Source organism: Sturnira hondurensis, unplaced genomic scaffold (assembly GCF_014824575.4).
Source record: "Sturnira hondurensis isolate 20B ecotype Veracruz unplaced genomic scaffold, ASM1482457v3 Scaffold0008196, whole genome shotgun sequence".
Taxonomy (NCBI): Eukaryota; Metazoa; Chordata; class Mammalia; order Chiroptera; family Phyllostomidae; genus Sturnira; species Sturnira hondurensis.
In genome coordinates this window covers 3429247-3456269 of record NW_028080827.1, presented here as the reverse complement: position 1 = coordinate 3456269, position 27023 = coordinate 3429247, and the positions used below count along the sequence as shown (strand labels likewise).

Below are 27023 nucleotides of genomic sequence, written 5' to 3'. Positions count from 1 at the left end.
TAGATGATGGGTTTTTGTCTTCAAAAGTATTGCATTACAAAACGTCTCTCTGGGGTAGTGAATACATTCGCTATTTTTATTGAAGTGGTGTTCCACAGGGGTATGTATATGTTAAATTTGATCAAATTGTATATTTACATATGTGTAGCATGCTCTGTCAATATCTCAACAAAGCTTACAGCATTAATTGTATACTATTAAGTGTCAATTTTTTTAAATCTCTAAATGCTATCCACTTATTAAAAAAAAAAATTAGGGCCCCACTGGGCCAGTGGATTGGGTATTTTTGTGAAACTGTAAATGCTCCACTTCCCAATAATACCACCCCTTCCTCAACCAAAACAACCACTTACAACCATTGTACGGAACAGTAGGGCTGAAAACATTAAGGCTTATCCTCAGTTTCATGTATCTAAACTAAGAACTTTACGGGAGAGCATAAGAACCACTTCAAATTCTGGGGGATTCCAGGCACTCAACCAGGTACTTACCATGCTGCGGTTGCCTTCTAAATGGTAAACACACAGACACACAGTAGCCCACGCAATGCTTCACTATTTCTCTTTCTCACTAAAGTACTAGCCAAGTCTATGTGAGTTTTAGAATCCTAGTTTTATAAAAAAGAGTGAACAACATTGTGATAGAATTCTTCTTCACGGGTAAGTAATCCAGCACTAAGTCAGCAGGATCCGGGCAGCATCTTCTGCACTCGGGTGACAGAGTGTGGACTTTGCTGGCGGTCTGACTTGGAGAGAACTCCGTCCCTTACTAGCTCACTGACCCAGCAAAATTCCTTTCATTTCTCTCAGCGTTAGTTTTTTTTTAATGTCTAACATGTGGATAACACCACCTTCTCCACGGGATGAAAAAACACAAAATGCCTTGCACATCCAGATTCTGAGCAAAGTTAGTCCTCCCCCCATCTCCCACCAGACACCACGCATGCGACCACGCTGATCGGAACAGTCTGAGAAGGGTCTGGGGAAAAGATGTCGTAAAATGTTAAAGGTATTTGGCCAGATTTCTTCTCCACAAATGAGTAGCTATTTTTAAATACTAAGGGGTTCTTTTTAGAGTGAATGTTACAACTTGAGCCCGTATCAAAACTGGAAAAACGAGTGAAAAAGAAGAACCAACAATGCTCCCACCCTAAGTCAGCGACTCTGACGACTCTGTTCTAGTCTTCTCACCACAGGCACGTATTTTCAATCATTACCAAAATGACCTCTTTCCACCCATCACTCCTCCTGAAGCAGTATCTTCCTGTCTCATTTTGCCACAGTGTCTCGCCATTTATAAAGACCCCGCAGAGTTGAAGCAGTATGAAAATACAAAACGTTGTCCTGAAAACCAAATTCTGTTATGACATAAATCCCAAACTTCATTCCCTGGAAACAGAGTCACTGATGTTTCTGCAGGGTGTCAGGGGAAAATTGAAGAAACACCAACCAGTCCTGAAAAAAACTTAGGAATAACTGCGTGAAAACGAGAAGACAGCCTGTGAATCTTTCTCCACCAGGACAGGTAAGTGAACAGTTCGCAGGGTGGGGCAGAGCCTGATGCCCCACCAGCACAGCAGGGAGGGGTCTCAGCAGGAAGAGTGTCCGGCCCAGCTACCTGTGCTTCCCGGACTGAGGCTGCGGATAACTCGCTGCTGACTCACGAGCTAGCTCCAAGCTGCCGGCTGAGTGATCATTTCCTATAACTCATCCATCTGACATGGCAGAAGGTGTTTCTCCTCAGACCCTGCCCCCCCGCCCATCTCATCCTCCAAAAATAAAGCCTCACCCTAATTGCTTCCTTTCCCTGAATACAGCCATTTTTTTTAAAGAATTACTTTTAGATTTGCCATAGAAATTATAAAGGCAAGTATTTAATGTAGAATACACAGGAACGTAAGGTTGAGTGGGGGAGGGAAGGATCTGGAAGTACCTGAGAGAAAGGTACCAGGAAGGAGACTTATTTGCAAGTAAACCCCTCAAACTGCGTAGCTCTTACCTTACTAAGGAAGTATCTCAGAATTCTAGGGCTCAGGAAAATCATGACACCAGTTATGCTGAAAGGGGGCCAGTTAAGAGGCAGGTCAAAATGTTGGAAAAAGAGAGTAGTCATGGGGTTAGAATAATCCAGGTTCAAGCTTACGTGCGCCATTTCCATCCTGGCTCTGGAACTCGGTTTAAGTACACCTAACCTTTTTAAGCTTCAGTTTCCTCAAGTGTAAAATTGAAATAATTACTTTTTCTACCTCATAGGCTCTTCTAAGGATTAAAAGAGATAATCTATACAAAATATCTAACATAGAACCTGGTCCACAGTAAGTCTCTAGGGAGCTTTAGTGAATATTATCATGACGATTATTGTCATAGCTTTGGGGCAAAGATGCAAACAGAAAAGGAGAACTGAGAAATGTTTACCCTTTCGTCTTGCACAACGGTTTGCAAAACTGTTTATGTGTGTCATTATAACAACGCTAGAGGGATTAAGGCACAGCCTCAGAGACGCAGATGCCTCCGAGGAGGAGGTGGGACCACCTTCCTACGTGTAAGATTATAGCAAAGAACATAACTACATTATGTTATTCCTTTCAGCCAGAGAACAGAGATCCCACGGGGTATTTTGTCATTTTTGCTATTATATCAGCTTCTCCCATATATCCCTGATGTCAAAGCCAAATAACAATGAGGAAAGTTCTCAAAAGGAGTGTAGAGCTACCGCGACACCCAGCCTCTGAATGGCAGGGTATTGAGAGAAGGGTGGCAGGAGGAGAGGGGCCCCACACTGGGCACTTGGTTTCCCGTGATGAGATTTGCCAATTCTTACATTGAGTACAGATGAAAGAGCTGTTATAAAGAAAAGCCAGAAGCTCGGCAGTCTAAAGTTGAGGACCCACCAGGAAGGGGCTCTAGTAAATATCTAAAGGATCTCATCTGGGTCTCTGACGATCTATCCCCCAAGGAGAGGAGGGAAACATGAGATAGGCCAAACCTTGCAAAACTCCAACTTGATCTCCAGTAAGCTAAGTCCTAGACTGAATAAATGTTACCTCCTCCTAGTCTAGCTACTTGCAGAAAAGACAGAGCGAACCTTCTCTAGACAACAAAAGCAGCATTCAGAGACTATGGTGTTTACATAACATGCTCAATGTTCAATAAGCATTTACCAGATATTTTAAGAGTTAAGACTAAGAAAGAAAATAAAGACAATAGAAATAGACCCGTGGGTAAATATATGTTATTTGACACACATTTAAAAAAATAACTGTGTTTATTTTGTTCAAGAAAAAAGATAAGATGAAAAATTTACCAAAGAAATGGAACTTATTTGAAAAGAATTAAATGGAAATTATACAACAAAAAACCACAATAACTAAAGCTTCTTAATAGATTTTTTAGCAACATATTTCTTGCAGCTGGAGAAAGGATTTATCAACTGGAAGATGGGGTATCAGGGAGGAACATGGAGAGCAAAAAAAGGTTGGAAAAAGCAGGTGAGAGAGTAAGAGACACAGAGGCACTTTGGAAATTTCCAACATACTGGAATCTCTGAGAGTGGAGAGGGAGGGAGGGAGGGGAGAGAGGGAGAGAGAGGTGGACAGAAGCACTATTTCACAAGATAATGGCTACATCCTATTGCAAAACTAATGAAAGACTGTAAATCATACATTCAAGAAACTCTAAGAACTTCTAAAGACAAAGAAAAACACATTTAACCACACCATAATCAAGATGCTAAACACAATAATAAAAAAGTTAAAAGCTGAAAGATATATTACCTTCAAAGGAGAACAATACTGACATCTGACTTACCAACAGAAACAATGGAATCCAGTAAACCATAGGGTGACATTTCTAAAGTGCTGAAAAGGAATAAATTTCCAGCTTAGACTCTATTACCAGTGAATATATTTTCAACAATGAAGGCAAAATAAAGATGGTTCAGACAAACAAAAACTGAGAGATTTGTTGCTAGCACACCCAAACTAAAAAAATTCTAAAAGGGATTCTTCAAGCAGGAGAATTTACAGGGTTGGTTAATGCAAGTTCTTTTTATGGTTACAGCATAGTGGCCGCATTTGAGATTAATGAATCCCAGATAGAGAAACTGGTATATAATCTTTGCCTCTCTGAAAGCTACATTAATTCAAAGGAAATGAGAATTCAGAAATAGAGTAAGCCGACTTTATCCCCAGGCCCAAGAACCCAGGAAGGGACCTTGCTGCTTGTCAAGCTCTCCCCTGGCTCTCTGCTGGAGAGGACGCTTCTTGTATTCCATCTACCCCCAGATCCCAAAGTGGCGTGAGTCCTCTCTGCTTCCCAATGATTCTTCGAGTCCCTGGGCTTCTGTGGTCTTAGAAAAAAATCTTTGCTTGCTTGAGGCTCTGCCTCTCCTCCTCTCTTTCAGTTGATAACTTCCCAGTAACTTCCTTTGAGAAGGACATTCCAAAGTCTTTAGTAAGCCCAGTGCGTAGTTCCACTCTGGGACTTGCTCCTTCACCTCCGAGATCACAACATCAAACATTACATGCTTTGCCGCCCATCTCGTTTTTCCAGCCTGCTTGTCTGACCACTTTCGCCGTGACTGCTTGTCCTTCCTATCAGGACCTTCTGTCCTACTAACTGCGTGCACCCCTTTTTCCAATTTAATGGCCTTCCTGAATCTCGACAATTTTACACATCTTACCTGTAACAGTTCATGGTCACTCCTTTCAATAATATATTTGTCTATACCTTAGGTTTCCTCATCTTTTGTCTCTGTGTCAGCCTTTCTTGCAAAGTTCTTACCCTGGGTGAGCCTGGCCATTCCCCTTCTGCACCGGTCCCAGCGCAGCTGAGCTCTCGGGAAGACAGCCGCACTCTGGGGCAATTTGGTGGTGACATCACGGCATTCTTGATCACCAGCTACAGCTAGTTTTCTAAAACTCTGTGAGGAATCCTATGTTTCTCTATTAGATTTGCTCACTGTACAAGTCAGAAAGTTTAATTTTTTTTCCTTTTTCCTCAAGGCCCTCACCAGTACTCTCTTCTTGCTCTACTGCAGTCTTCCTCCTGCCCTCTGGCTCCCTCCCCCAGGTACTTCACATAGAAAATAAAAGCTACAGACAGGAACTTCCTCCATACCCGCCTCCTGTTACCATATCAACTTATCAGCATCTTCATCTAGTTTTTCCTCCTTCTCTCCTGTTGTAAGAGAAGATTTCATCCCCCAACTCCTCTCCATGTGTTTAACCCAACCCCTTCTGTTTTTCCTGAAACAGAAAAAACATGCTTTTCTGTTGTTTTCTCTTTCTAAATATTATATAACTTTGTATTGATTAAATACTATACACCAGCACTTAAATTTGCCAAGTCTCTCTCATCTTAAAAATTTTTTTAAAAGGGAGTAAAACAGGTCCAGTGCCCCCAGATCCTCTGCAGACACCACCCATCTCTTCCCGCCACTCACAAACACTGGAAAAGTTTTAGGTCCACTGTTGTCATTTCCACACCTCTTACTCATTCTTCTACTTCCTGTTGAACTCCTCTCTCAATAAGGCCTTTCAGTAAAGTCACTGATGGCCTCCAGGTAACTAAATTAACAGTCCTGTCTCATGTAATTGCTCAACAGCTCTAGAAACAAATGAGTATCCACAGCTTTTCAAAACACTTCCTTTCCCTGCCCTTTCTTATGTCACATTCTCCTGCCCTTCACCTACTACCTTTCTGTCTGTCCTTGGCCTCCCATTCACTTTCTAGATGGAGTGAGAATGATGCTTTTTAGAAGGTGTCTTCAGATAACTTCATCATCCAATAGCTTCCCACAGCTCTTAGGAGACAGCCCAGATGTCTGCAGTGTGGCCTTACGTGTTCTGAGCCCCGTCTCCCCCTTCAGATCTCACCTGGGCTTCCAGCACCCGGGCTCTGTATCTGGCTTGGATCGTGTCATGCCACCTATGTCCACCCAGCTTTTTTGTCTATTCTCCTCCTGGGTGGCCCTGCTTCTCTCCCAGTCTTGACCTGGTTTTCAGAGCCTAGGGAACCTCCTTCCCAGTCCCTTGGGGCAAGCATTTCTCGTAGTTGTCAGTTCTTAAGATGACTGCAAATGAGCAGTGAAGGAAGGAATAATCAAAAAAACTAGTCAGTGCCCTGAATCGCCAAAGCTCTGCTGAATCTCTCAGGGCAGGATTAGCATTCTGCACTCTTGTCCAATTTAGTTTTATTTAATGCTGTTAAATAGAGGGTGGATACCCTATTCCCAGAAGGCAGCACTTTTTTTTTTTAGTTGAGAGTGCTATGAACTATAGGAGAGAATGGGGGTGCAACCAGACCTGCAGCAAGAGGGGCACCATTCACTCCACAGTCCCTGAAGCTACAGGGTGCATCATTAGCATTATAGTTTGCATGGTACTTGATGGGAATAGCAGGGCCTAGAAATATAAGGCTTACAGGCCCACCACCCAACAGCCCCACGTGACCAAATGGAAGAGGAGTAAACGATGGGTTTAGGTAGACTGAAAAAACGGCCAAGAGAGACAAGTTAGTTGCTATTCCTTAGAGCCTACAGAGGGAGGGTTGTAACTGAAGGTCATTACGAAAGAGAGGCTGTATTGCCACAGCATTCATGTGTCTAAATCCTAGGCAGCGTGTGCTCTGCAAGGCTGTGGCTTGTAATCAGTGCGCAGCATCAGTATTTAATCAGAATGGTACGGCATCCAGGCCAACAGTACGACCTTTGGTGGATAAGAAGGTGAAAAGGGATGATGCATCACCACTACATACACACGGGTTCCAGGAGGCTCGTGAGTAAAGCTGAGGCCAAGGCCCTTCTGAGCAATGTGCACAGCTGCTTGCATCCAGGCTCCCCAAGTGACTCGACTGATGAGGTAGGTCTCTTGGGAGAGCACTGGCTCTCTCCTTTAAGGAATCTCTACTGCCACCTCACCCCACCGCCACCCCAACCCCCACAATCCTCTCCTGCATATGGGCTTGGAGACCAGGGGCCACGAATGAACAAGACATCCTCCCTTACTCCAGACCAGGAAGAGGTGGCTGAAAGGCCCTTAACTCCGAGACCCTTCCTCCCTCTGGGAGCCTGGGTGCTCAGGAGAGACAGAGGCTCCCAGCAGTGCTATGTTGATGACACCTTCCAGTTAATCACACAAAACTTTGCCCCGAGGCACGTTGAGGAAAGGGCAGCAGCTCTCCGACCCCACTCCTCGGGGCAGAAGCCCTGCTGATGAGTCAGAATCTGGCAGGACCTGCACACTGACACACTGACGGAGCAGGGAGAGCAGCCCTGGGGGCCTGGGACTCAGAACGGGGAGAACACCTCGGGGGCCCTTTTGCTCCCACTGACAAGGGCAGCAGGAGAGGAAAGGGCCCAGGTACCAGGAGACCTGGTGTCGTGGGTGGGCTTTGTGACCACACACAGGCCACTTCACTTTTCTGGCTTGAGTTTCTTCGTGTGATAAAAGGTGGGTGAGTTGAAAATGCAGGAATACAATTTTCAGTCTGAGTCCACAATCTCCTTCTGAGGGCTGGAAGGGAGAATCCTACGTTCCCGACCTGCTCCGGTCAACGTCCTCATGGAATGCCCACTGCTTCTCGGGTTCTTTCTCCTCTGCCTGCATTCCAGCCACTCCAGTGGCCCCCAAACAAACAGTATGACCCTGGTCTTGAGGCTGCCTCCATTATCTCCCCATCTCTCACCAATGTCTCCAGCTTCTTTGAGTCCGAGCCCATTGTCTCCATTTTCTCACTTAAAAACATACTAGTCCACGTCAGTCTAACTCCTGCTCTTGCCCATCAACACCTAAATGCCAAAACCAACTCAATCCTCATTTTAAATCTTCTTTCATTTCCCTGAGGAATTTAACCAAGTTTGTCCCTCCATCAGATCTTGAAACCGTACCTTTGACTTTCATTGTTGTCTTTCTCCAGCTACTCCTTGGCAACAGCCCTCCCAAACTCGCCCAAACACAGGCACCCTTACGCGTGGTTCCTCCTGGCTCTTTTGAGTCTCACCCAACATTACACCCTCCTTCTTCACCACCACCAATTATTGAGGAATCTCAATTTCCAATGGCCAGCACAGCCCACGTCCTTCAGTTCCAGATCCAGCTGTCCAACTCTCTGCTAGATATTCAAACACAGGTGATTTAAATTTAGTATGTGCAGAACTGAATTTAAGATACTTCACCTGCACTTGTCCTCCTGCTCAGTTCCCCAGAGAGCACAGGCTCTGAGCTCAGGGTGCCTGGGTTCAAATTCATGTACTACCATTTACCAGCCACTGAGCCTTGGATATGCCTGTTGCTTCAATTCTCAAAGACTCGAGTTTTCCCGCCTAGTTGTAGCATTAATACTATAATTTTTCAATGAAGTAGTCTGTGTAAAGCATGCAGCCAAATCCTTTGCACCTAGTAAGGATCCAATAATTACAGCCATTATTAATATTCTTGTCGATGCTTACAGTCACGTGAGCCTTGAACCTGGGTGTCATCCTAGATTGCTCCCTTCCCGTTGTCCTCTCTTTCCAAATTATCAGTATGTCCCATTGACTCTTTCCTGTCATTGACCCCAAGTCCACTCTTCCCTGGTTCGTCTTTCCTAGACTTCTACCTCATCCTCCACAACACCACCAGAGTGACCTTTCCAAAGCACAAATAGTGTCACGTTATTTCCCGGAGAACAGTTCCATGGTTCCCAAAGACCTACATGATAAATCCCAAATTCATTTCCAAGACTTACAAGGTTTTCCACAATCTGATTTCTTGCCAGCTTCTGTTTCAGCAATCAATGCTTCTCCACCTTAATCTCAAAGCAGTATCTTCTGTATACACTACTCCCTCTCAAACGCCCTTCCTGGACACTGTCTACTCACCGGCTCAAAATGTTCCTGGACATCCCCCCTCTCCCCTTCTTCCTCCTACACCCCGAATCCCTCTTCCTTGGCCACACTGCTCCCCTCAGGATGGCTGATCATACTGTGATACCATGTAAATACTTCCATACAGAACTTACCACTTCCTAGTGATGTTAACGTGTTTTCACATTTGCTCTATCAAACTGGACTGCTTGAGGGAGACAGCACACCTTCCTCACCCTCTTTGTCTCCAACATCAGGCACAGGGCCTGGCACCTCTGAGGCCTTTAGTCAGTATTCCCTGAACGGAGGAAGAAATCAGCGAAGGAAGTGGCACACGTGCCTGGACTCGGCCGTGGCACAGGCTCCACACCACGAGCGCCTCTCCACCATCAGCCCAACCACCTGAGCCTCCCACTGCGCTCCTACAGCACCGGCACTCGGTCCTCGCTGGCTCCCCATCCGCGAGTTTGCACGTGCTGCAAAGCCACGAGGCTCTCACAGTCAGCAACAACAGAGGCTTCTTTTCACACCGACCCATCATTAACAAAGTGCTCTTTGATGCAAAAGAGATGGGCAACACAGGCCTAAGGAGGAAGCAATTTCTGTCACCTCCCAGACAGAAGAAAGTAGACCCATTGCTGAGATTAAAGGGCAGGACATACAGGACTGGCAGAGAGGGAAGTCTGTGTGGCTCCCCACGACTCAACAAACAAAAATAAAATAAAAATCAGCTTGCCTAATGGCAGGCTGATGTTGGGGTTTCTGCAACGGGAAATTCTTTTCTTTGGCTGTTAGCCTTTTTTTCCAGCTATAAAGTAAGTAGTGTTACAGTATAATATAAGCCAGAAATCCGTATAAATACATTCCCAACTTCTTTTTCTTGCAGCTGCATTCTGATGAAGAGAAAAGAAAGAAAGAAAGGTGGCAGCAGATCCCACAGAAGGGAGGCGAGGGCACTCTGCGGAGTCCAGAGTCTGCTGGGCTCTTTAGTATCGCCTTGTTTTTATTACCCAGGTTTTCCTCCAAGTTAGGGCACTTGTGTTTATTTTAATTATATTTTGCATGTGTGAGGAAAGCTGTCTATTTAAAGGAGCTTCCTGAAAATTAAAGCAGCTCTTACTGAAGATTTTCACTTTAAGTCTGTCTTTTCAACGCTTCTGGACAAATATTAATAATTCAAAGGGAAATTGAACTGAAAAGGAACTGGGCAGGAAGGGACACGAAACAGGATCTAACCTGCCTTTGCCCAATTCTGAGCAAATCTGGACAGGGATCCCAGAATCTGACCTCTGATCAGCACCGTGGTGGCTCTGGGGAGCGAAATTCTAGTGACAACCTGCCTACAAGTTTTTGCCTGTCCACCCTTGCTGAAATCAGGTAACACTTTAAAGCTAAAACACCCTAGAAACAGTCTTCACTTAAAACGAAAACAACACAAGAGACTAATGAGCCCCGTCTCTAAGCAGAGGGAATCTGCTTCCAGGCAGATGACACCACACATTAACTTCTCGAGAGATAAAACTGAGGACTTGCTTTGCGAAAATATAAAACATAGGGAGCCTCCTACAGTCACCAAAGAGAAACAATAGACGGCAGAAGGTGGCGGAGATGAGCACAATTACGTGTTGTTTTTTCAGGGAGGGCCATGAGGCTTTCAAAGGCTAACTAGTAACAAGAGAAATTACAAGCCTTTTCCTTTGTTGTCTTCTCCATAGAGTGGTCCCAGCGGAGGGGGTGGTGGGGGAAGGAGGCTGCTGCCCTTGGACTTCCAGGAAAGGAACCATCCCAGACAAAGGAAGGGCCAGGGTTCCAAGGAATCAGTGAAGACGCCAAAGGACTCAGCCTGTCTTTGGAGCACCAGCTTATTCTACCAGATGACCTGCTGGGGCTGCCATATGGCCTGCGTGTGACATTCTGTTCAGGGTAGCAGGGCCTGGGTCCATGCCTGGTTCTGCCCTCGGAGCAGGGATCACAGAAGAAGAGCCTGTTTGTTCTGATTCCACTGACTTGTGCGATGCCACCACTGAGGAGCCATGGCTTTCAGCATCCCCCCCCCGTGCCTTTTCAGGTTTTCACATAACATGACTAATACCCAGGCAAGGAAGGCCTGGCCTGGGCCGCTGCTGCTCCTCCGGGGCGAGAGTAAGATAANTGTTCAGGGTAACAGGGCCTGGGTCCGTGCCTGGTTCTGCCCTCGGAGCAGGGATCACAGAAGAAGAGCCTGTTTGTTCTGATTCCACTGACTTGTGCGATGCCACCACTGAGGAGCCATGGCTTTCAGCATCCCCCCCCCGTGCCTTTTCAGGTTTTCACATAACATGACTAATACCCAGGCAAGGAAGGCCTGGCCTGGGCCGCTGCTGCTCCTCCGGGGCGAGAGTAAGATAAATTAAGGGACTTAGGACCCCAGAGTGGTTAAGCCAGCGCAGCACCCAGGTGTCACACACGTGCAGTGATCTATGTTTATCATCACTGCTGACGACAAGGGGAATGGGCTGTGTATGAAGGAGCTCACTTTGCACGTTTTATATTCTGCACCTCACCTCACCAGAGGTTCCCAGGTGATGTCATGGTTTGAAACAGTGGATGAAGGGTTCACAGAAGGGTTAAACAACTCTGAGAAAGAAAAACGGTGTTTCAATTTTTTTTTTAAAGCCAAGAATTCCTGGTCCAAATCCTGTGGTTTTTCGGTTACCAAAAATATGGCCTTTGTATGTGCCCTCTGCATTTGAAAACATAGTAACAGTTGTTTGTCTATGGCAAATGCAGGGAATGGTTACTAATTGTTCCGAAGGCTCTATTACCACTGTCCCTGTTTCCTTAGAAAATTCAGTTGATTTGCTTTTAAAACCATACTTTCTGGGTGAGGACCACACGGGACTCACTACGGTCACAGCTCCCTACGAGTGTGTGTGTGCGCGCACCCATATGTACATACGCGTTCTGTCCCGGTGATGGCAGTGAGATCCCAGGGAGTTAGGCTCCGCCCCCCAGCCCTGGACTAAACACGAAGCTGTAACCACGAGTGAGAATAGGTAGCCCCGGTGAGTTTCACAGTAAAAGCTTCCTGAGGGTCCACACTGGGCCTGAATCAGTTGAAGGGGACTCACCCGTAGACCTTTGTCTGGGCTCCATATCGGTTACCTGACCTTTCCATACCTCAGGGCCCACAGAGACAAAAAAAGGGGGTTTAGGTAAATTGTTGTCAAGAGCTGGTTTTTCTCATCTTACTAAACGCCCAGAGGGCCTGAGAAACACTGGGCCCTTCCTCCCAGGAGCGGTGGAATCTGCCTGGAGGCCAAGCCGCCAGCACCTACGTGGTCACAAACACGAACTCCGGAGTCTGAATGCCTCGGTAGGAGTTCCAGCTCTTCCACTTAACTAGCTATGATCCCGCCTCTGGATCTGTACCCACGAAATGGACTTGTGTAGACACAAATAAAAACTAGGACCCAGAAAACCAGGAGCGATCTCCCAAACAGGAGCCCTCAAGGAAGCAGACGACCGCACGTGGACGCTGCTCTCAGCACTTGGCGCTCTGCGCTTACGCACTCACGGAATTCCACAACAAAGCAGCTGCCTCCTCTCTGCCTTTGCGCGTGCTGCGCCCACCTCCTGGAAGGCGCATCTGGTCCTTTCTTCTTCCTGTACCTGCCCTTGGGCAAGCTGGTGACCTGCTCTGTGCCTCGGTTTCCCTGTCAATTGGGGGGAATACTAGCAGCCACCCCACAGGGTCGCCGTGGGAATTACACGAGTGAGGGTATTCAGGATGGCTGGCACGAGTGTGCACCGGGAAACCTGATCAGGGCTGAGGGCATGGAGGAAGGGTTGTGTGGTTCCAGTGCTTCAAACATCACATCACCCTCCCTTACCTACACTTAACACTCGCCTCCCTTTATGAATCAGGCCAGGGAGATGTTAATCTTTTCCCAGACAGCAAACACACCTGGAGGTAACAGTCAGTTAAGAAATCTGGATTCTACTCTTACTCAGCTTCTGAGAAGCCGAGAGGCCAGGAGATGGCCAATTCACCTCCTCCAGCTCCAGCTTCCTCACCTGCGCAATGAGAGGTTGAGCTAGAATCTCAGTAACCTCGCAGGCCCCCTTCACGTCAGTAGGTTCTACAAGTCTGAGTTTGGTGTCTGGGTCACAAACTGTTTTTCATGAAAAGTAAAATGACTCTCAATTTACACTTCTAAAATTTTCCTATAGCATTGGCGTTGCCTAGGATACAGAGTGCACTGTGCTCCTTCTGAAGCCCCAGACAGGAGGCTGCCAGGGGTCCTGCCGCTGATCAGTCACCACAAACAGGCTTTGTAGTGCAAACGGGCTGATGCCTCGACACCCGAAGGAGTCTCCCCTGGCACTTAGGAACATGAATTTGGCATTCGGACGGTGTCCCAGATGGGGTGGGACAGGATGCATTTTCCCCCTTACAATCGCGTGGCCTTGGGAAATGCTGCCCTTAGGAGCTGTCTCTAGCTTCCCTGGACCCAAGGGGTAAAGTGGTGCAGGCCCTCCCACAGTCAATAGGTCACTTCCAATTTCTTCTTTAAATTCTTCAATATGCTTGTGAGACGCTCTGGTCGAGTACACCCAGGACCTCCTGGTTTCTTAGCCTTCCCAAAAGTACTCTGTAGCTGATGGAGATATTTCTTTCATCAGCTTCTGTGAGTGGGGTAGGGATTGGGGACACCCCGTTCTCAGCGAGATTCATCACAGGCCAGGGATTGGTCAATGAACTTCCACTTTTACAACATCTTCTGCTTTCCAAAGAAAATGTGCCTCACCTGTTTTGGTCTTGAAAAGTTTGGACAGAAATTCTTTCCAGTGAACTTCCTGTCAGCGTCACAAGGACAGAAGTTAACACTGGGTCTATTCTCTAATCGTCTTTATAAACCACCATGGTGCTGGAGAACCGGCATCTACGGAGGGAATGCTGGCTGAGTCAGTCAGCGAGTCTCCACTGCACGAAAGAAGAGTTAAAGAACTGCCCGAGGTGAGGCTGTTAATGAGGTTTCTGGAACATCTGTCTGCAGCCCACTGCTCTGTCACCTCAGTGGCTAATCTCAGAGAGGTTCCAAGCGGATTTGTGTGCACAGAAATAAAAACTAGGTTCCACAGAGAGCTTACAAAGAAGAGGCCCGAATGGGAGCAGAGGACAGCATTCGGATGACGCTCTGTTCTCTCCAGATTCTCCTAATCCCACAACAGCCAGGCTTCTCCTGCCATTCTGCCGTTTCGTGTGCCGTGCCCACCACCTGGAATGCCCTTCTGGTCCTTCCCTCTTCCTTCCCATGGCCAACTCCTAATCAGAAACCACTTCCCACCAGGCTTTTCCCTCTTTTCCTCCGTCTGCCACCAAAATCTGGGCTTATTTTTATCAGTGCACGTACCACACAATATTACGTTTCCTCACTTTGTCAACTTCCTCTCCCCTCCCCAACCCCACACTGTGAGTTCCTTGAGTGCAGAGACTGTGTCATAAAAAAATTCCTTTAATAGCGGTTGGTACATAGGTTTTTAACAATTGTTTGCTGAATGAGTTGGGACATGCAAGCCTGCGCCTTATCAAGGAAAAAAAAAGCTGAACAATCTCCAAAGGGCACTTTTGCTACTGACCGTGAACTGCTAGCAAGGGTCACCCAGGTCTGCAGCAGTGAACGCGGACACCCCCTCACACGAGATTACGCCGCAGCCTGAGGGGAAGGCATTCCTCTGACAGCTGCAGACCTGACCGCAGTAAGACCGGGGCTCCCACTGAGCTTGCTGTTGCTGGGTGGGCACAGGGGACTGCCAGGCGCCCAGTGTATGCTCTGGCCTGAGCCTTGGACTTGGGGTCACAGACTCTGTCCTAGTCACTGGGAGCATCCTGGGGAGGCAGAGAAAAGAGTGCTGCTTTAGGCATGCCAACAGGCTGAACACGAATGAAATGAGCTCAATTACCTTTGGGGGGAAAGGTGCAGCTGGCTTTCCTTACTCCACCTACCCTTTTTACAGACTTGTGGCTGCTTGATAAAAGGAAAGGATTCTAAAGCCGCAGAAGGTGGAGAGTTTGGGGTCTTTTGTATAAAGGGCACAGGGATAAAGTGGGTTTACAACCAGAGTAAGCAAGTCCCGTATACGGATTTGGGGAAGAAACACAGAAGCACCTCTGGGTTTTTCCCTCAGTTGTGTTCTACACGGAGCTGGGGAGAGAGGAGAGCTGCCTCTCTGTGTTGCACATGCTGCAGGTTCCGGGGTGCCTTCCAAGTGTCGGAACTCGAGGAGAAGCAGCTGTTAACACAGGCGCAATCTCTGAGGCACTGGGCTTGTGTGTGTGTGGGGGGGGGCGGGGGGCGGGGGGTGACCGCATTGCTTTCAGAGACATTCTAATCAGAAGTTCCCAGGCCCTGAGCACTATCTCAGGTCAGCTGTTTACACCTTCTCTGCCCACTTGCATCTTTCTGCAGCATCCAACCTGCCCAAGGGACAGAAGGCAACAGAGGCCACGGAGAAGGATTGAAGGGATCCTGCAGCATGGGCATCTGTGTCCTCCCACCCCCCCAACACACTGTCACCTCTTTCGAGGTGAGATGAGGGAGCATGGCTGCTGACTACCTCGCTGTGGTTTTTTTAAAGGACAAGTGAGAAAATGTGAACAAAAATACTTTGTAAATTGTAAAGGTGCTATAGAAGTGTGAAGAAGTAGTATTATTATCAGTGCTTTCTTTAGTCGCAGCTTGCCTCAGCACAGCACACTGAGAGTGCTCATGCTTTGGCCCAAGTAAATGTCAACCTTCCTATTTCCATGGAAGCAGGTACTCTGCAAGTCTCAGCCCCCCCCACCGGCCCCGCCCGCGGCCACCGGCCGTGGGGTCCCACTGTGCTCTGGCCCTGCACCACCTTCCCAGGCTTCTCTGGCTGCCCAGTTCCTAACAGTCCCTTAGGACCCACCTCCAACCTGAGCCCCTTGCCATCTCTCTCTCTGTGGTCTCTTTCTGTAACACTCCATCCGTTTGGACTACAGGCTTACCATGGTGGCTCGCACCCACCGGTCGTCTGGTTACTTGTCTTTCTGATTAGACTGGGCGTCCCCAGGAGGGAGAATCGATGACATATTAGTGGATATAAGCTTACGTGCCAATACATAAGATATTTCCCGTGCCGGTTCCACTGAGAGAGCAGTTTGCCTAACAACACACTCATTCTTGTTTTCACGCAACAGACACACCTGGAGTTATATGTAATATGCACGTGCTGGAGGCTGGAAAAGGAGAGACAATAATGATCATAACAAGCCATGGTTGAATGCTAAGCAAGCGCCAGGCATTGCGATAAGCACCCCTAGGAGGTTGGTGCTATTTTTCCAAATTTGCAAATGAGGAAATAAAGAGGTAATCTGCCTTCAGTCACACACCTAAGGATTGTGGCGGCTCTAGTGTCTGTGGTCTTAATCACCGCACCAGAAAAAGGTCATGCAGAAAAGAGGACGAAGAGGGGTTTGTGATTTATTAAGACAGAAATGCTGTCATATTTGTAGCTTGATTTTATTAGTATTATTTTAAGACACAGACAGCACTACTTCCTCCCATCCCATCCCTCCTTCTAGTCTAACTGTATGAGACAAATAGATAAATAAAGTTTCTACGAAACAATAAAACAAGAGAGGAGTTCCTTGTGGGAAGTGAGCTGAGACCCTGCCTCTGTAGGTCTTGGGCCTTGGTTTCCACCTCTTGCCCCCAGGTTCCCCTTTGAAGTGGTCAGAGGCCCTTCCCTACCACCTCTGACCCAACATCAAAGCCTTGAACGACTGGGTGGGGGTGCAGCAGCAGCCCTCCCCAAGGCCAGGGAACTTCCCTGCTCAGGTGCTCTTGTGTGGGGACGCAGGAGGGCGGAAGCATGGGCTCCCGCAGCCCCTAGGCCCTCCCCAGTAGAGAGGGGCTCCCTCTGAAATGCCTTCTCAGAGCGATGTGAGGGGGATGCATATAAAGAGGCAAGTCTCCTCCTTTCCAAGCCCTGTCTACTTTCCTTACTTTCTATCTTCAGGGAACAAAAGAGACCAGTGAAGGGTGAGGATTTCATCCAGACCCTATAAAATGGCTGAAAAAGTGGTTGTCAATGTGTGAAACCCAAGTAAGGACCCCTAGGATGGTGGGTCATGTTCTCACAACGCCTGGACCAAAAACCCTCATGCAATCCAATGAGGAAGCACAGCTTCAAAATACCCTGGCTCCGCCGTCTATTAGCTATGTGAGTTCAGAAAAACGACTTCACCTTGCCTCTGTAAGAAACAGAAAGTAACTGGATTTATTTTAAAGGGTTGTTCTGAGTGTTACAGACTTAATAGACAGAAAAGCTTTAACACCTTGCCTAGCAAATAAGTGCAATAAGTATTCGCTATATTACGGTCATTGCTGTTAGTATCATCAGCGTCACTCTGCTCTCTCTGACCTCTGAGAGAGGTCTGTTGTGTTCTCTCTGTTGTGTTCCCTCCCTCCTGTATGACACTCTTAATCTTTCCTGAAGACCACCTCTGGTGATTTGTGTTGTCTTCTGCGTTCCACATTTTCTCCTGGCATATTCTTTGGAAGACTGGACAGAGAAGCTGCCTTCCAACAATTTCCTTTCCCTGGCACTAGTAACAGGAATGCCTAAATCAACCCCTCAGCAATCAGGTGAGATTCTCATAAATATTAGCTCTCAGCATATTAGAAGTTAAGCATTTTCCCAGTATAAATAGACCAAAAACATTTAGTGTCATTATTCCTGAGATGCATCGCACACGCAGACCCACCTCTACTATCTGTCTTACTAGAAAAGAGCCACGCCAGAGGCGATTAAAGGCACTGAGACCCTGGGGAAGACTGGGGTGGGGTGGGGCTGCAAGGCACACCAGCAGATTTCCAGGAAGGAAAAATCAGTCCAAGAGACACCGGGCTGAATTCCTGGCTGTGGGAAAGGTGAATTGGGTGGGTGGGGAGTTCACTGCTGGAGCACTCTGAAAAGCAGAAGCGGAGGTCAGTGCTGCAATACCTCCCGGTCCATGGGGGTCCAAATATGGAGATTTGCTGTCTGTTAAAGGGCTGGACATAGTTCCCAAGTATTTTTACACTGTTCCCATTGAGAAGTGGATCTCTCTCTCCTCCCCTTGAATCCGCAGTATCACTGCTAGGATGACAGAATATGGTGGAAGCGATGTGTCAGTTTCTGGGCCCAGAACTTAATACATGGGTAAATGTTGAACCCTGTCTCCATAATATGAGGAAGGCTAAGCTGCCTTGGAGAAGCCTTCATGAAGCGCTCACCTGGCAAGGCAGGAAGGTGGTGGCTTCCAGCCTCCCCTGAGCCCCCAGTGGACAGGCAACACCCGCTGGCCCCCAACTCGCGCGGGCCACCTCAGAAGTGGATCCTACAGCCCCTACCCAAGCCTCAGTTGACACGACATGGAGCAGCAATGGGACTCTGCCCAAACTGTAAATTCGTGAGTCAAATAAATGACCATTTTTTTTTACACACTCAGTTTGGGGACGGTTTCTGGTGCAAGTAGACAACGGATAATTCTGTGGTTTGGGAAGAATCCTTTCCTGGGTCCTTTCAGGTATTCTCTCTATCCCGAAATATTGCTTTCTCTTCTCTCTCCTCTTAGACCAGCTGAAGACTGAAATTAGCTGTCAAAGCTGGATACACTATAGAAGGACAGGGAATCTTTGGTCAGAATGCAAATGCTATACAGTTCCCCAGTAACAGTCTTCAGATTGTCTATTTATGTGTTAAGCAGTACAGACCTCATCCCTAAAATGACTGGTCCCAGTCTCTTGAAACCAGAATTCTTGTTGTTAGTCACAGAAATACAAATGATATCAATGAGGTGCAATTTCACACTGGCCAAATTAGCCGGCTTTTAAAAAAAAGGATAATGAATACTTAACATTAGTGAAGTTGGGATAAAATCAATATATTGCCTACGACAAGATAAATTAGTACAACCACTTAGAAAATAATTTGGCAATGTGTAACATACAAGCTCCCATCCATGCACATTAACAATGCTAACCTTTGACTCAATAATTTTACTTCTCATAATTTATCCTAAGTGACTAATCTAAAATAAGAGAGGAAAAGAAAGAAACTTATTCGAGAAAGATGCCTACTGCAGCCTTATTTATCATGGTGAAAAAATTAGAAACAGATTAAATTTCTAAACATGAAGAAATAGTTTAAATAAAAGTATGTAATGCCCTTGTCATGGAATGTTATGCAATCTTTAAGATGCTAATAATGAAGATGAGTTATCCTCAGCTTATGTTGAGGCTGTGATGGGAAAAATTAGAATACAGGGGTGGGCAAAAGTAGGTTTACCACTGTCAATATGCAAAACAAAGTCTATTCTTGCATTATTATTTATTCTTCTATTATTTATTTTTCCATACAAACTGTAAACCTACTTTTGCTCACCTCTGTATAAAATGATATGCTCACTGATTACTACCTAATAAGGAGATACATATAAACAAGCATTAAAAGAGAGCAGATAAAGACAAAGAAAGTTATTTTATACAATAGCTTATGCTAGTTTTTTTCCCTTTTAGAAACAAAACTTTGTATTTTTTTAAAAAATTACGTATTTATTTTTAAAGAGGAGGGGAGAGAAGGAGAAAGAGAGAAACACTATGTTCCGGAGACAACACGGAGGGCTGCTTCTTTCCTGCATCCCAGCCAGGGACTCAGCTCACAACCCAAGCCGGTGGCCTGACTTCAGATACCAAACTGCTGACCTTCTGTTCTGCAGGACGGCACCCAACCAACTGAGCAACATCCGTCAGGAAGGAAACACTTCGTATTTTTATAAACACCTTAAATAGAAGGGATGGAGGGATGGTTCACGAAAAACAAGAAAATCACCCTCCCACCCAATTAGGCCCAACATTTTCTTGGTAAAAACAGTTATTGCCCTTCTGTTGAACAAAACCAAGAACTAATATTGGATCTAATGGAACATGTTTCTTGAAATAGATAACTTAATGCGAAGGCACTTCAGTAACTTCCTTGAGAATATGTCCTCTACCAACTGACATATTTATACTCTGGGTGTGTAGTACAAGAAGATGGAGGTAATTCAGAGATTGTGGTTAAATTAGCACATGATAATTCTGGCTTTGTTTCCCTTCCACCCTCCTACTTTTCTCTTCCTGGGCTTCGAAAATACAGAGCGCTCAAACAAAACCAGCCACAATTTGTATTTTTAGAGTGAACTTTAATCCGATTTTCACAAAGACTCATGCCAATTCAAAAAATCGCGGCTGCTCTTCGTGCTGGTAACACAGGGACTGTCCGTGGTATTACGCATTCAGAACTGCAGTCCCATGGGGAACGGAAACGGGGCTCAGCCTTCTCCGTGGTCAAACGTGCACCCGCAAAAGCGAAGGGACAACTGATTGCGACTGTGTACTTAGATGTGTAAAGCCCAAACCATTTTTACTCTAGTGCTTCAAATACTGGATTTAAGGTCTCTTTTCTCTATTCTAAAAACATGCACAGAAGAACGGAAAAGGAAAACCCAGTTCATTCAAATCCCAAACTTCCAGTTAAAGCCCTGTGCGTGAGGCGGCAGGAAGTCCGGGGGCTCTTTCTGCCTTTGCCTCGCTCTCGCTTGGGTCCGCGCCCTGGTGCACCACCACCCAAAACCGAATACTGTCCATCTACAGTGCTAAGTAAACTTTTATTTGAATGTGTCGTAAAACACTAAGTACATGTTTTCATAAACTAATTCCCAAGTGTAACCGTTTACATTTTACCTTAAAGGTAAATGGCTTCTGGAACGCTGAATCTATCTCAGAATTTCAGTCACATTGAGTCATTTTTCTCAGTCATAAAAAAGAAAATACCATGGCAGGTAAGAAAAATTCGGCGATTCTAGTCTAGCTAACCAGACTAGTTACTAGCTTTCAGCTCTCTCTGTGACCCTTTTCAAATCAGCCCACTCGATGCTAATACAAATAGAAATACGTCAGTCAATCGACCATCAGGGCTGAAGAAATATCTTGGGAGCCAAAAATGTAAACTCTTATTTGGTTATCAGACTTTTAAGCTAAGCATCCTGCTACACATAACAGGCAGACGTCAAGATGTTCACCGCCACGATGAAATGAAATTATGTAAGGTTAATCTAAACTAAGGAAATAAACCCCTAAACTGAGTAACTTTTTTTTCTTTTTTCCCCCCTTTTACCAGCTCATCTTTTTATTTATTTACTTTTAGGAGGCTCAAAGACATGATACTTCTAGCTCTTGAAAGAAGAAACATTTACCATTCTTGTTCTTTCTCCCTAAATTATTGGAGTTGTTTAAAAGAATCTACATTAACACCTCCTGGTCAATGTCAAAGTAAAAATTGCTTAATAGTTAAATGATGAAATCGGGACCACTAAGCATCACGGCTTTGATCTTAATTGGCTCTTGGTACTGTGTCTTAAGCTGGAGTTGTCTGTGTGCTTTTAACACCACAGAAGGTCGCCCCCCGCCCCCCACACACACACACCCCAATCTCTTTTTTGCTCAAACAGGCTGGCAGCATGCTTGTAAAGTGGAAAGGTCCACTTAATGATGCAAATGTTTGGATGATGATTGGAGACTCTTTGAGCTGCAAATTCTCCCGTGAGCTAAAATTTGCTCAAGTAGAAGGTGCCTTCAGGCAGAACTGAAGGTGTATCTACCAATGATGATTGCAAACTGTGATTCGTGTCTGAAGTCTGCTAGCCATTAAACAGCTATGAGTTTTAATTCAGATATTGTAACGATGCTCTCGGGGGTGTCAGAATGACTGAACCAGGAAAGATTTTGGTTCTTACAAGGGTAGAGAGGGGTATCTCTTTCTTACACCTTGGAGAGACAGAGTCTCTGTAGAAGTAGATATCTAGGCCACCGTTAATACAGTGGCATTTTTTTCTAAAAACTAACATCCAAGTGTAAGAGTACATGGCATTCACCCAGAGCTGGCATCCACTTGGTACCACATTGTGGGGTCCATGTTAATTGGTCAGCACCTGTGCCAGAGAGCTGGCTAAATATTTTGACCATCTTGCAATATACCAAACTTCCTGGATTACAAAGTACAGAATTTTCAAGGGTGCCAATACTTCCATATTAGAGTTTTAAGGTCTTGGATATAGATTATTTTTAAGTGGGGCAAAACTACTGGAGTGATTTAAATTTCCTCTGAGATATTAACATAAAATCTATAGAGAGGAGAGTTCAAATCCAAATGAAATGAGCAGAATAATGCCAGTGCTCAATCAATTTGATTTTCTATTCTAAAACCACCAAATAGCATGTTTATGTAGGACTAGTCTAGAGGTCAAAGGTTTCAACTACACAGCTTGACTACTTAAGAAAGAGTTCTGATTTCAACTTTGTTTTCTTCTGATCGACCCCCTGACCCCCGGGTCCTCATTTTGAGTTCTCAGTCACTACAGTTACCCTCCAAATTCAGGCCTGACACCGTTTTACACTCAAGTCTTACTGTCCAGAAGGGCGAAGATGAACGGCGGTGACCCCGGAGGCCAGTCCGTGTTGTCTTCATCTACAACTGAGAGAACAAGGCCTGGAGAAGGTGGACGGCTTTCCTGAGTAAGTGCTACAGTGGGAAGAAGCCCAGTCTGGGCCTCTTTCCAAAACCTGATGTACGTCTACTCAGATTAACACAGAGTAAACACCAATGGTGAGAAGGAGCCATCAGAACGGGCCACCTGATTTGCATGGGCCAATACAAAATTAAATAGTGGGGCTCCTCATTAAAAATATTAAAAATTTCAAGATGGCTAGATCAGAGCACTCTTGGCATAGGGCCGAGTGTGACTCCACGGGTTCATATAGCCAGGAAACTGACTAGCCATGAGCTTTCATTATTTACTAGGCTTTGACTCTACGAAGGCAAAGGGGAAGGAAGACTCTTTGATCACTGAAAATGCTCAAAAATGATCTGTTGCAAAGATAAATGAGTAAGTGAATGAGTGAAGGAAGGCACCTAGGAAATCGCTAAGACCCAGGGTCAGGCTGAGTCAAGATAGTAAATCACCAAAAGTACCTGGTCCATTTTTTGAGGGTATTAATCATAATCTGAAAATACTTTACAACATAATAAACTTTCCAAGCCCCAACACAATTATGTCACCAGAATCACGTCCAAAATGGGAGTGGCAATGAAACATGTGGTAGCATTACTGTGCTTTTATATGATGAAGAAATGCTGATTATTTTACCAAAATCGTCTTGTATTTTTTCTGTCTCTGTGCATTTAGAAATAGCCATCCAGATGTTTTATGGAACCTATCCATATGCAAAATCTACAAGCCCTTCAGATATGAATATTTCATTCATACATTGCTAGGCAACCTTGATTTGAAAACAATAGTACTAATAACAAAACTAGTACAATATATTGAGTTTTTATTACGTCAGATACCATGCTAAATCCTTTGCATACATTTCCTTCTGAAGAAAGACATCGCATCTCTAAGGATAGACATATTATTCTATTTGCCATAAGGAAAACGAGGCTCTGAGAGACTGAGTGGCAGAATCAGAATCTGACCCGAGGCCATGTGGACTCCTGCAGAGATGAGAGTTTTCTGGAGGGAAAAAGAGTGCAGGTTCATAGACAGAGAACACCACAAGGCTGTTTCTCAGGTGAGAGAATACGACTTTCCTTTGATAAGACCTGCGTGAAGTTTCACTTTGGTGAACAAAAACACAACCATAAAACACCAAGTGTAAATTTCCGATACTGAAAGTAGATGGCTAATTTTAGAGCACACTGCCAAGGCAGACCAACTGTACAAAGGCAGGTACAAAGTTGAACAAAGATAGAGCCTCCTCACCCATATTTTATTGGGCCCCAGGGACAATTTTTTGCATGACCAGACTAAGAAAAGAGGTTAGTTAAACAATCCAGAATGAAGGAAGAACCACGCTAAGCTTTCCAGCCAGGGAACCTGTAGTAATAAACTTCATTCATGGACGAGAAAGAAGAGGGTAAATTTCCCCTGTACATACAGGATTTGTAATATGTAGCCAAAATACAGGCAACTTTCACTTTGGAGCTTCAGGGGTTAACGTTTGTTTTGCAGAAAGAACCGTGAGAAAATGCAAATTTACAGTCATGAAATGTCTGGGAGTTTAAGAGAACAGAGCTAGTGGTTCTGTCTCTACCTAACCGGAGAGAGAGGTGCCTCCGCACTGATGGCTCATATTTATTATGATGTTTCAAAGTGTTAATCTGGCAGGGACATCTTATTTCTCATTTAAAACAAGCTACAGGAAAAAATTAAGAAAAAATATGTAAGCATAATAAAGGCACATTCATCTTGCAGATTTTGTCTGCGTTTTTGTAGCACTGCCCTCCAGTGTCATGTCTTTTAATCATTTTAATTGCCTCATTAAATGGAAATTCCGTCCTAGGTATGAAACATTTTCAAATAATGGGAGAACGATATTTCTGGCCAAATACGTGAATACACTTATGTAATATACACTGTGTTTACACAATATACACACGTAATGTAAAAATGCAAACACTTTGCAAGAAAATGCTGCTTTTGTTCCCATATCTGTTGGTGAGTGTCCTCCATCTCGGTGCATTGTGGGAGTGGTGGTCTCTCCCCCGCCCAAGACTATATCAGGCTCAGGGCATGAGCACCGGCAGGACGCTGTCCACGGAGACTGAGGAGAACTTTACTGCTAGGAGAGGTTTCTTAGGAAGGCTTGGTCTCCTGATCTGCTGTATGTGCACCTGGAGCAGGCCAGTCTTCGTGGGACCAGGCAAAGAGCTAGCCGAGAACAGGCGGACAGGGTGAGGACAGGGTGTTCTCTGAGATCTCAGAGAACACAGGCAGCCTGGAAGTCTTTGAGGAAGCTTTTGAGCCACTTCATCTCAGGGCTTCTTACTACGTGACCTGACATTTCTTCATAGTTTATGCAATTTCCAGCTGGGTTTTCTCTTACTTGTAGGTAACACCTACTTGACTGAGCACTTACTGTGTTCTAAAAAACAATACTGGCCAATTTGTACACATTCTCTGTAATGATTTTAGCATTTCTGAGTCTAAGATAAAGGCTGTTTTCTCTACTTAACAGAAAAGGAACCAAGACTCTTGGAGAAACTAGTGATACACCCAATTTCTTACATCAAGTTAGCAGCCAGGGCGGGATTCCAATCTAGTCTATCTAACTTTGACAGCTTTCACTTAAAATCTCCGTGTGTGACTGTGTATATGTGTGGTGGTGTTGTATTTTAATATATGTCTACAGTTATACACCTATGGTGAAGGTGTTATTTGTAGTAACACAATCACTTATCTCATTTCTGACTCTTTGATAAAGTGTTAGTAATAGTGGGGGGCATAATTGAGGGAATATGCAACAGAAGAAAGCAAATGGTAAGAACTGGGAAAAGTAATCATTAGCAAAGTGCCTTCTCCATTAGGAGTTACTTATTTTCCTTCTCATGGGTCAGATAATTCAAAATTCTGTCCTGCGGTTAGCCGAGATGCTATGCCAGATAACATCCTCATTAAATACTTATCATCAAGACCATTAATGAGTAAGTGTTTTAAGGGCGCTATGTGTCTCTAAAGAAAATTCTGGATCAAAGGTGGCAAATTTTCTGTGTGGAGGTCACAACCATGCACTTTCCCTTTCCCTCAGAAGAATTTGCTAATCAATCAGGGCATTCTTTCTCCTCCGACCTTGCATGTGGCCCCACAAATCTGTGCAACACAAGCTTCAGCAGTCGCTACCAAGCAGCTGGGTTTGGCTTTCTACTTTGAAACTCATTTGCCTTGTCTGCCCTACGCACGTGCTCAGTGGGGGCCGGCTCTTCAGGGATGTAACTGAAAATTACGGGGAAATTGGGCATTGGTAGCGCATCAACCTGAGAGCTGAATGAGGTGCAATTACTGCGCACGGAAAATATTATCCGCATATGTCTGAAAATTGAGTCTAAAAACTGTATTAGCAGCAATGAAGTTTAAGTGATCCCGAAAGAAAAGGGCAAAGTGTTGTAAAATGTAAATGGCAATAATAAATTTGAGAAGTTAGATGATTTTTTTGTCTGTCTCTTTTTACAGATAGCTGGTTAGATGTGCAGATGTGAAGTGGATTCGTAGTTTTTAAATCACCGTTAGATTTGACCCTACCACCTACGTAATGAAAATACGAAAATAAAGATAGCATGCAGGAGTCCTACTACTAAAATAACCCGTGGGGATCATCCAGACCCTCTCTGCTGCCCTTCCCCCCCTCCCTCTGTTCTAGTGAGAAAACTAAGGCCAGCAAGGCCAAGGCCTTGCCCACAGAGATCTGCTTGGCTAGTAGCTGAGCCAGGCTGGGCTTCGAATCCCAGCTCTGTCCTCTTCTTCCTTGTTCAAACTGCTCTGTCGGCCTTGGCAGTGACAGGCGCACACTTTGAACTTGACAATTCCATTAAGCTTTAGATATCACCTAAGTGTGTAGCAAAGAGAAGGGGGGGAGGGGGAGGGAGAGAAAGTAAATAAGTGAGGGAGAAAGAGATCTCTAATAACATGTTTACAGTTCTTTGGAGACTTGGCAGAACACAGGTTTCTGCTTTTCTCACAGACCTCTGAGGACATCAAGTCCCATGAACTAGAGATGGTCTTGGCTTTCAGTGAATGGGGTGGGGTAGTTTTACCTGCGGAACCCCACCCAGCTGGCCCAGAGACCAGCAAAGCCAGAGGCAATGCCAGAACCTGCAAAGGATGACTGGCTTATCGCCATCCCTTTTTGTCAACCAATCTTTGTTAAACTGGTGGCTCCATTAGAACACCTTCCTAAAGTCTCCCCAAATGGTTCCCTGGTCCCCAAAAGGCTCCTTTATTCACTCACCTCACAAAACACAACTGGATTTAGGGACCCTGTAAATTCAGTTAACCAAGAAAATAATATTCATGCTCACAAGAAAGAGATAACTACACACAATATGCTTTGTACAAAGTAGGACCTGAAGATCAGTAAGGTTCATTTTTATGCTATTACTACTATAATGATTATATGAAAAAGCCCCCAATTGATCATTCTAAAAGTAACAAGGCCCTCCTCACCACTCACGTGCTATATTTTTATTGTTTCTTCCACTGATTGCATGGAGGAGGTTTTATAGTAAGTGGTTGAGATTATGGGCTTTGA

General features: G+C 45.2%; 1 protein-coding gene across 10 annotated transcripts in view; it reads right to left on the bottom strand.

Annotated features, from left to right (window-relative positions):
- Positions 1 to 27023, bottom strand: part of SEMA6D (semaphorin 6D) — a 54136-nt gene that overhangs the window by 15274 nt on the left and 11839 nt on the right. The window lies entirely within an intron of this gene.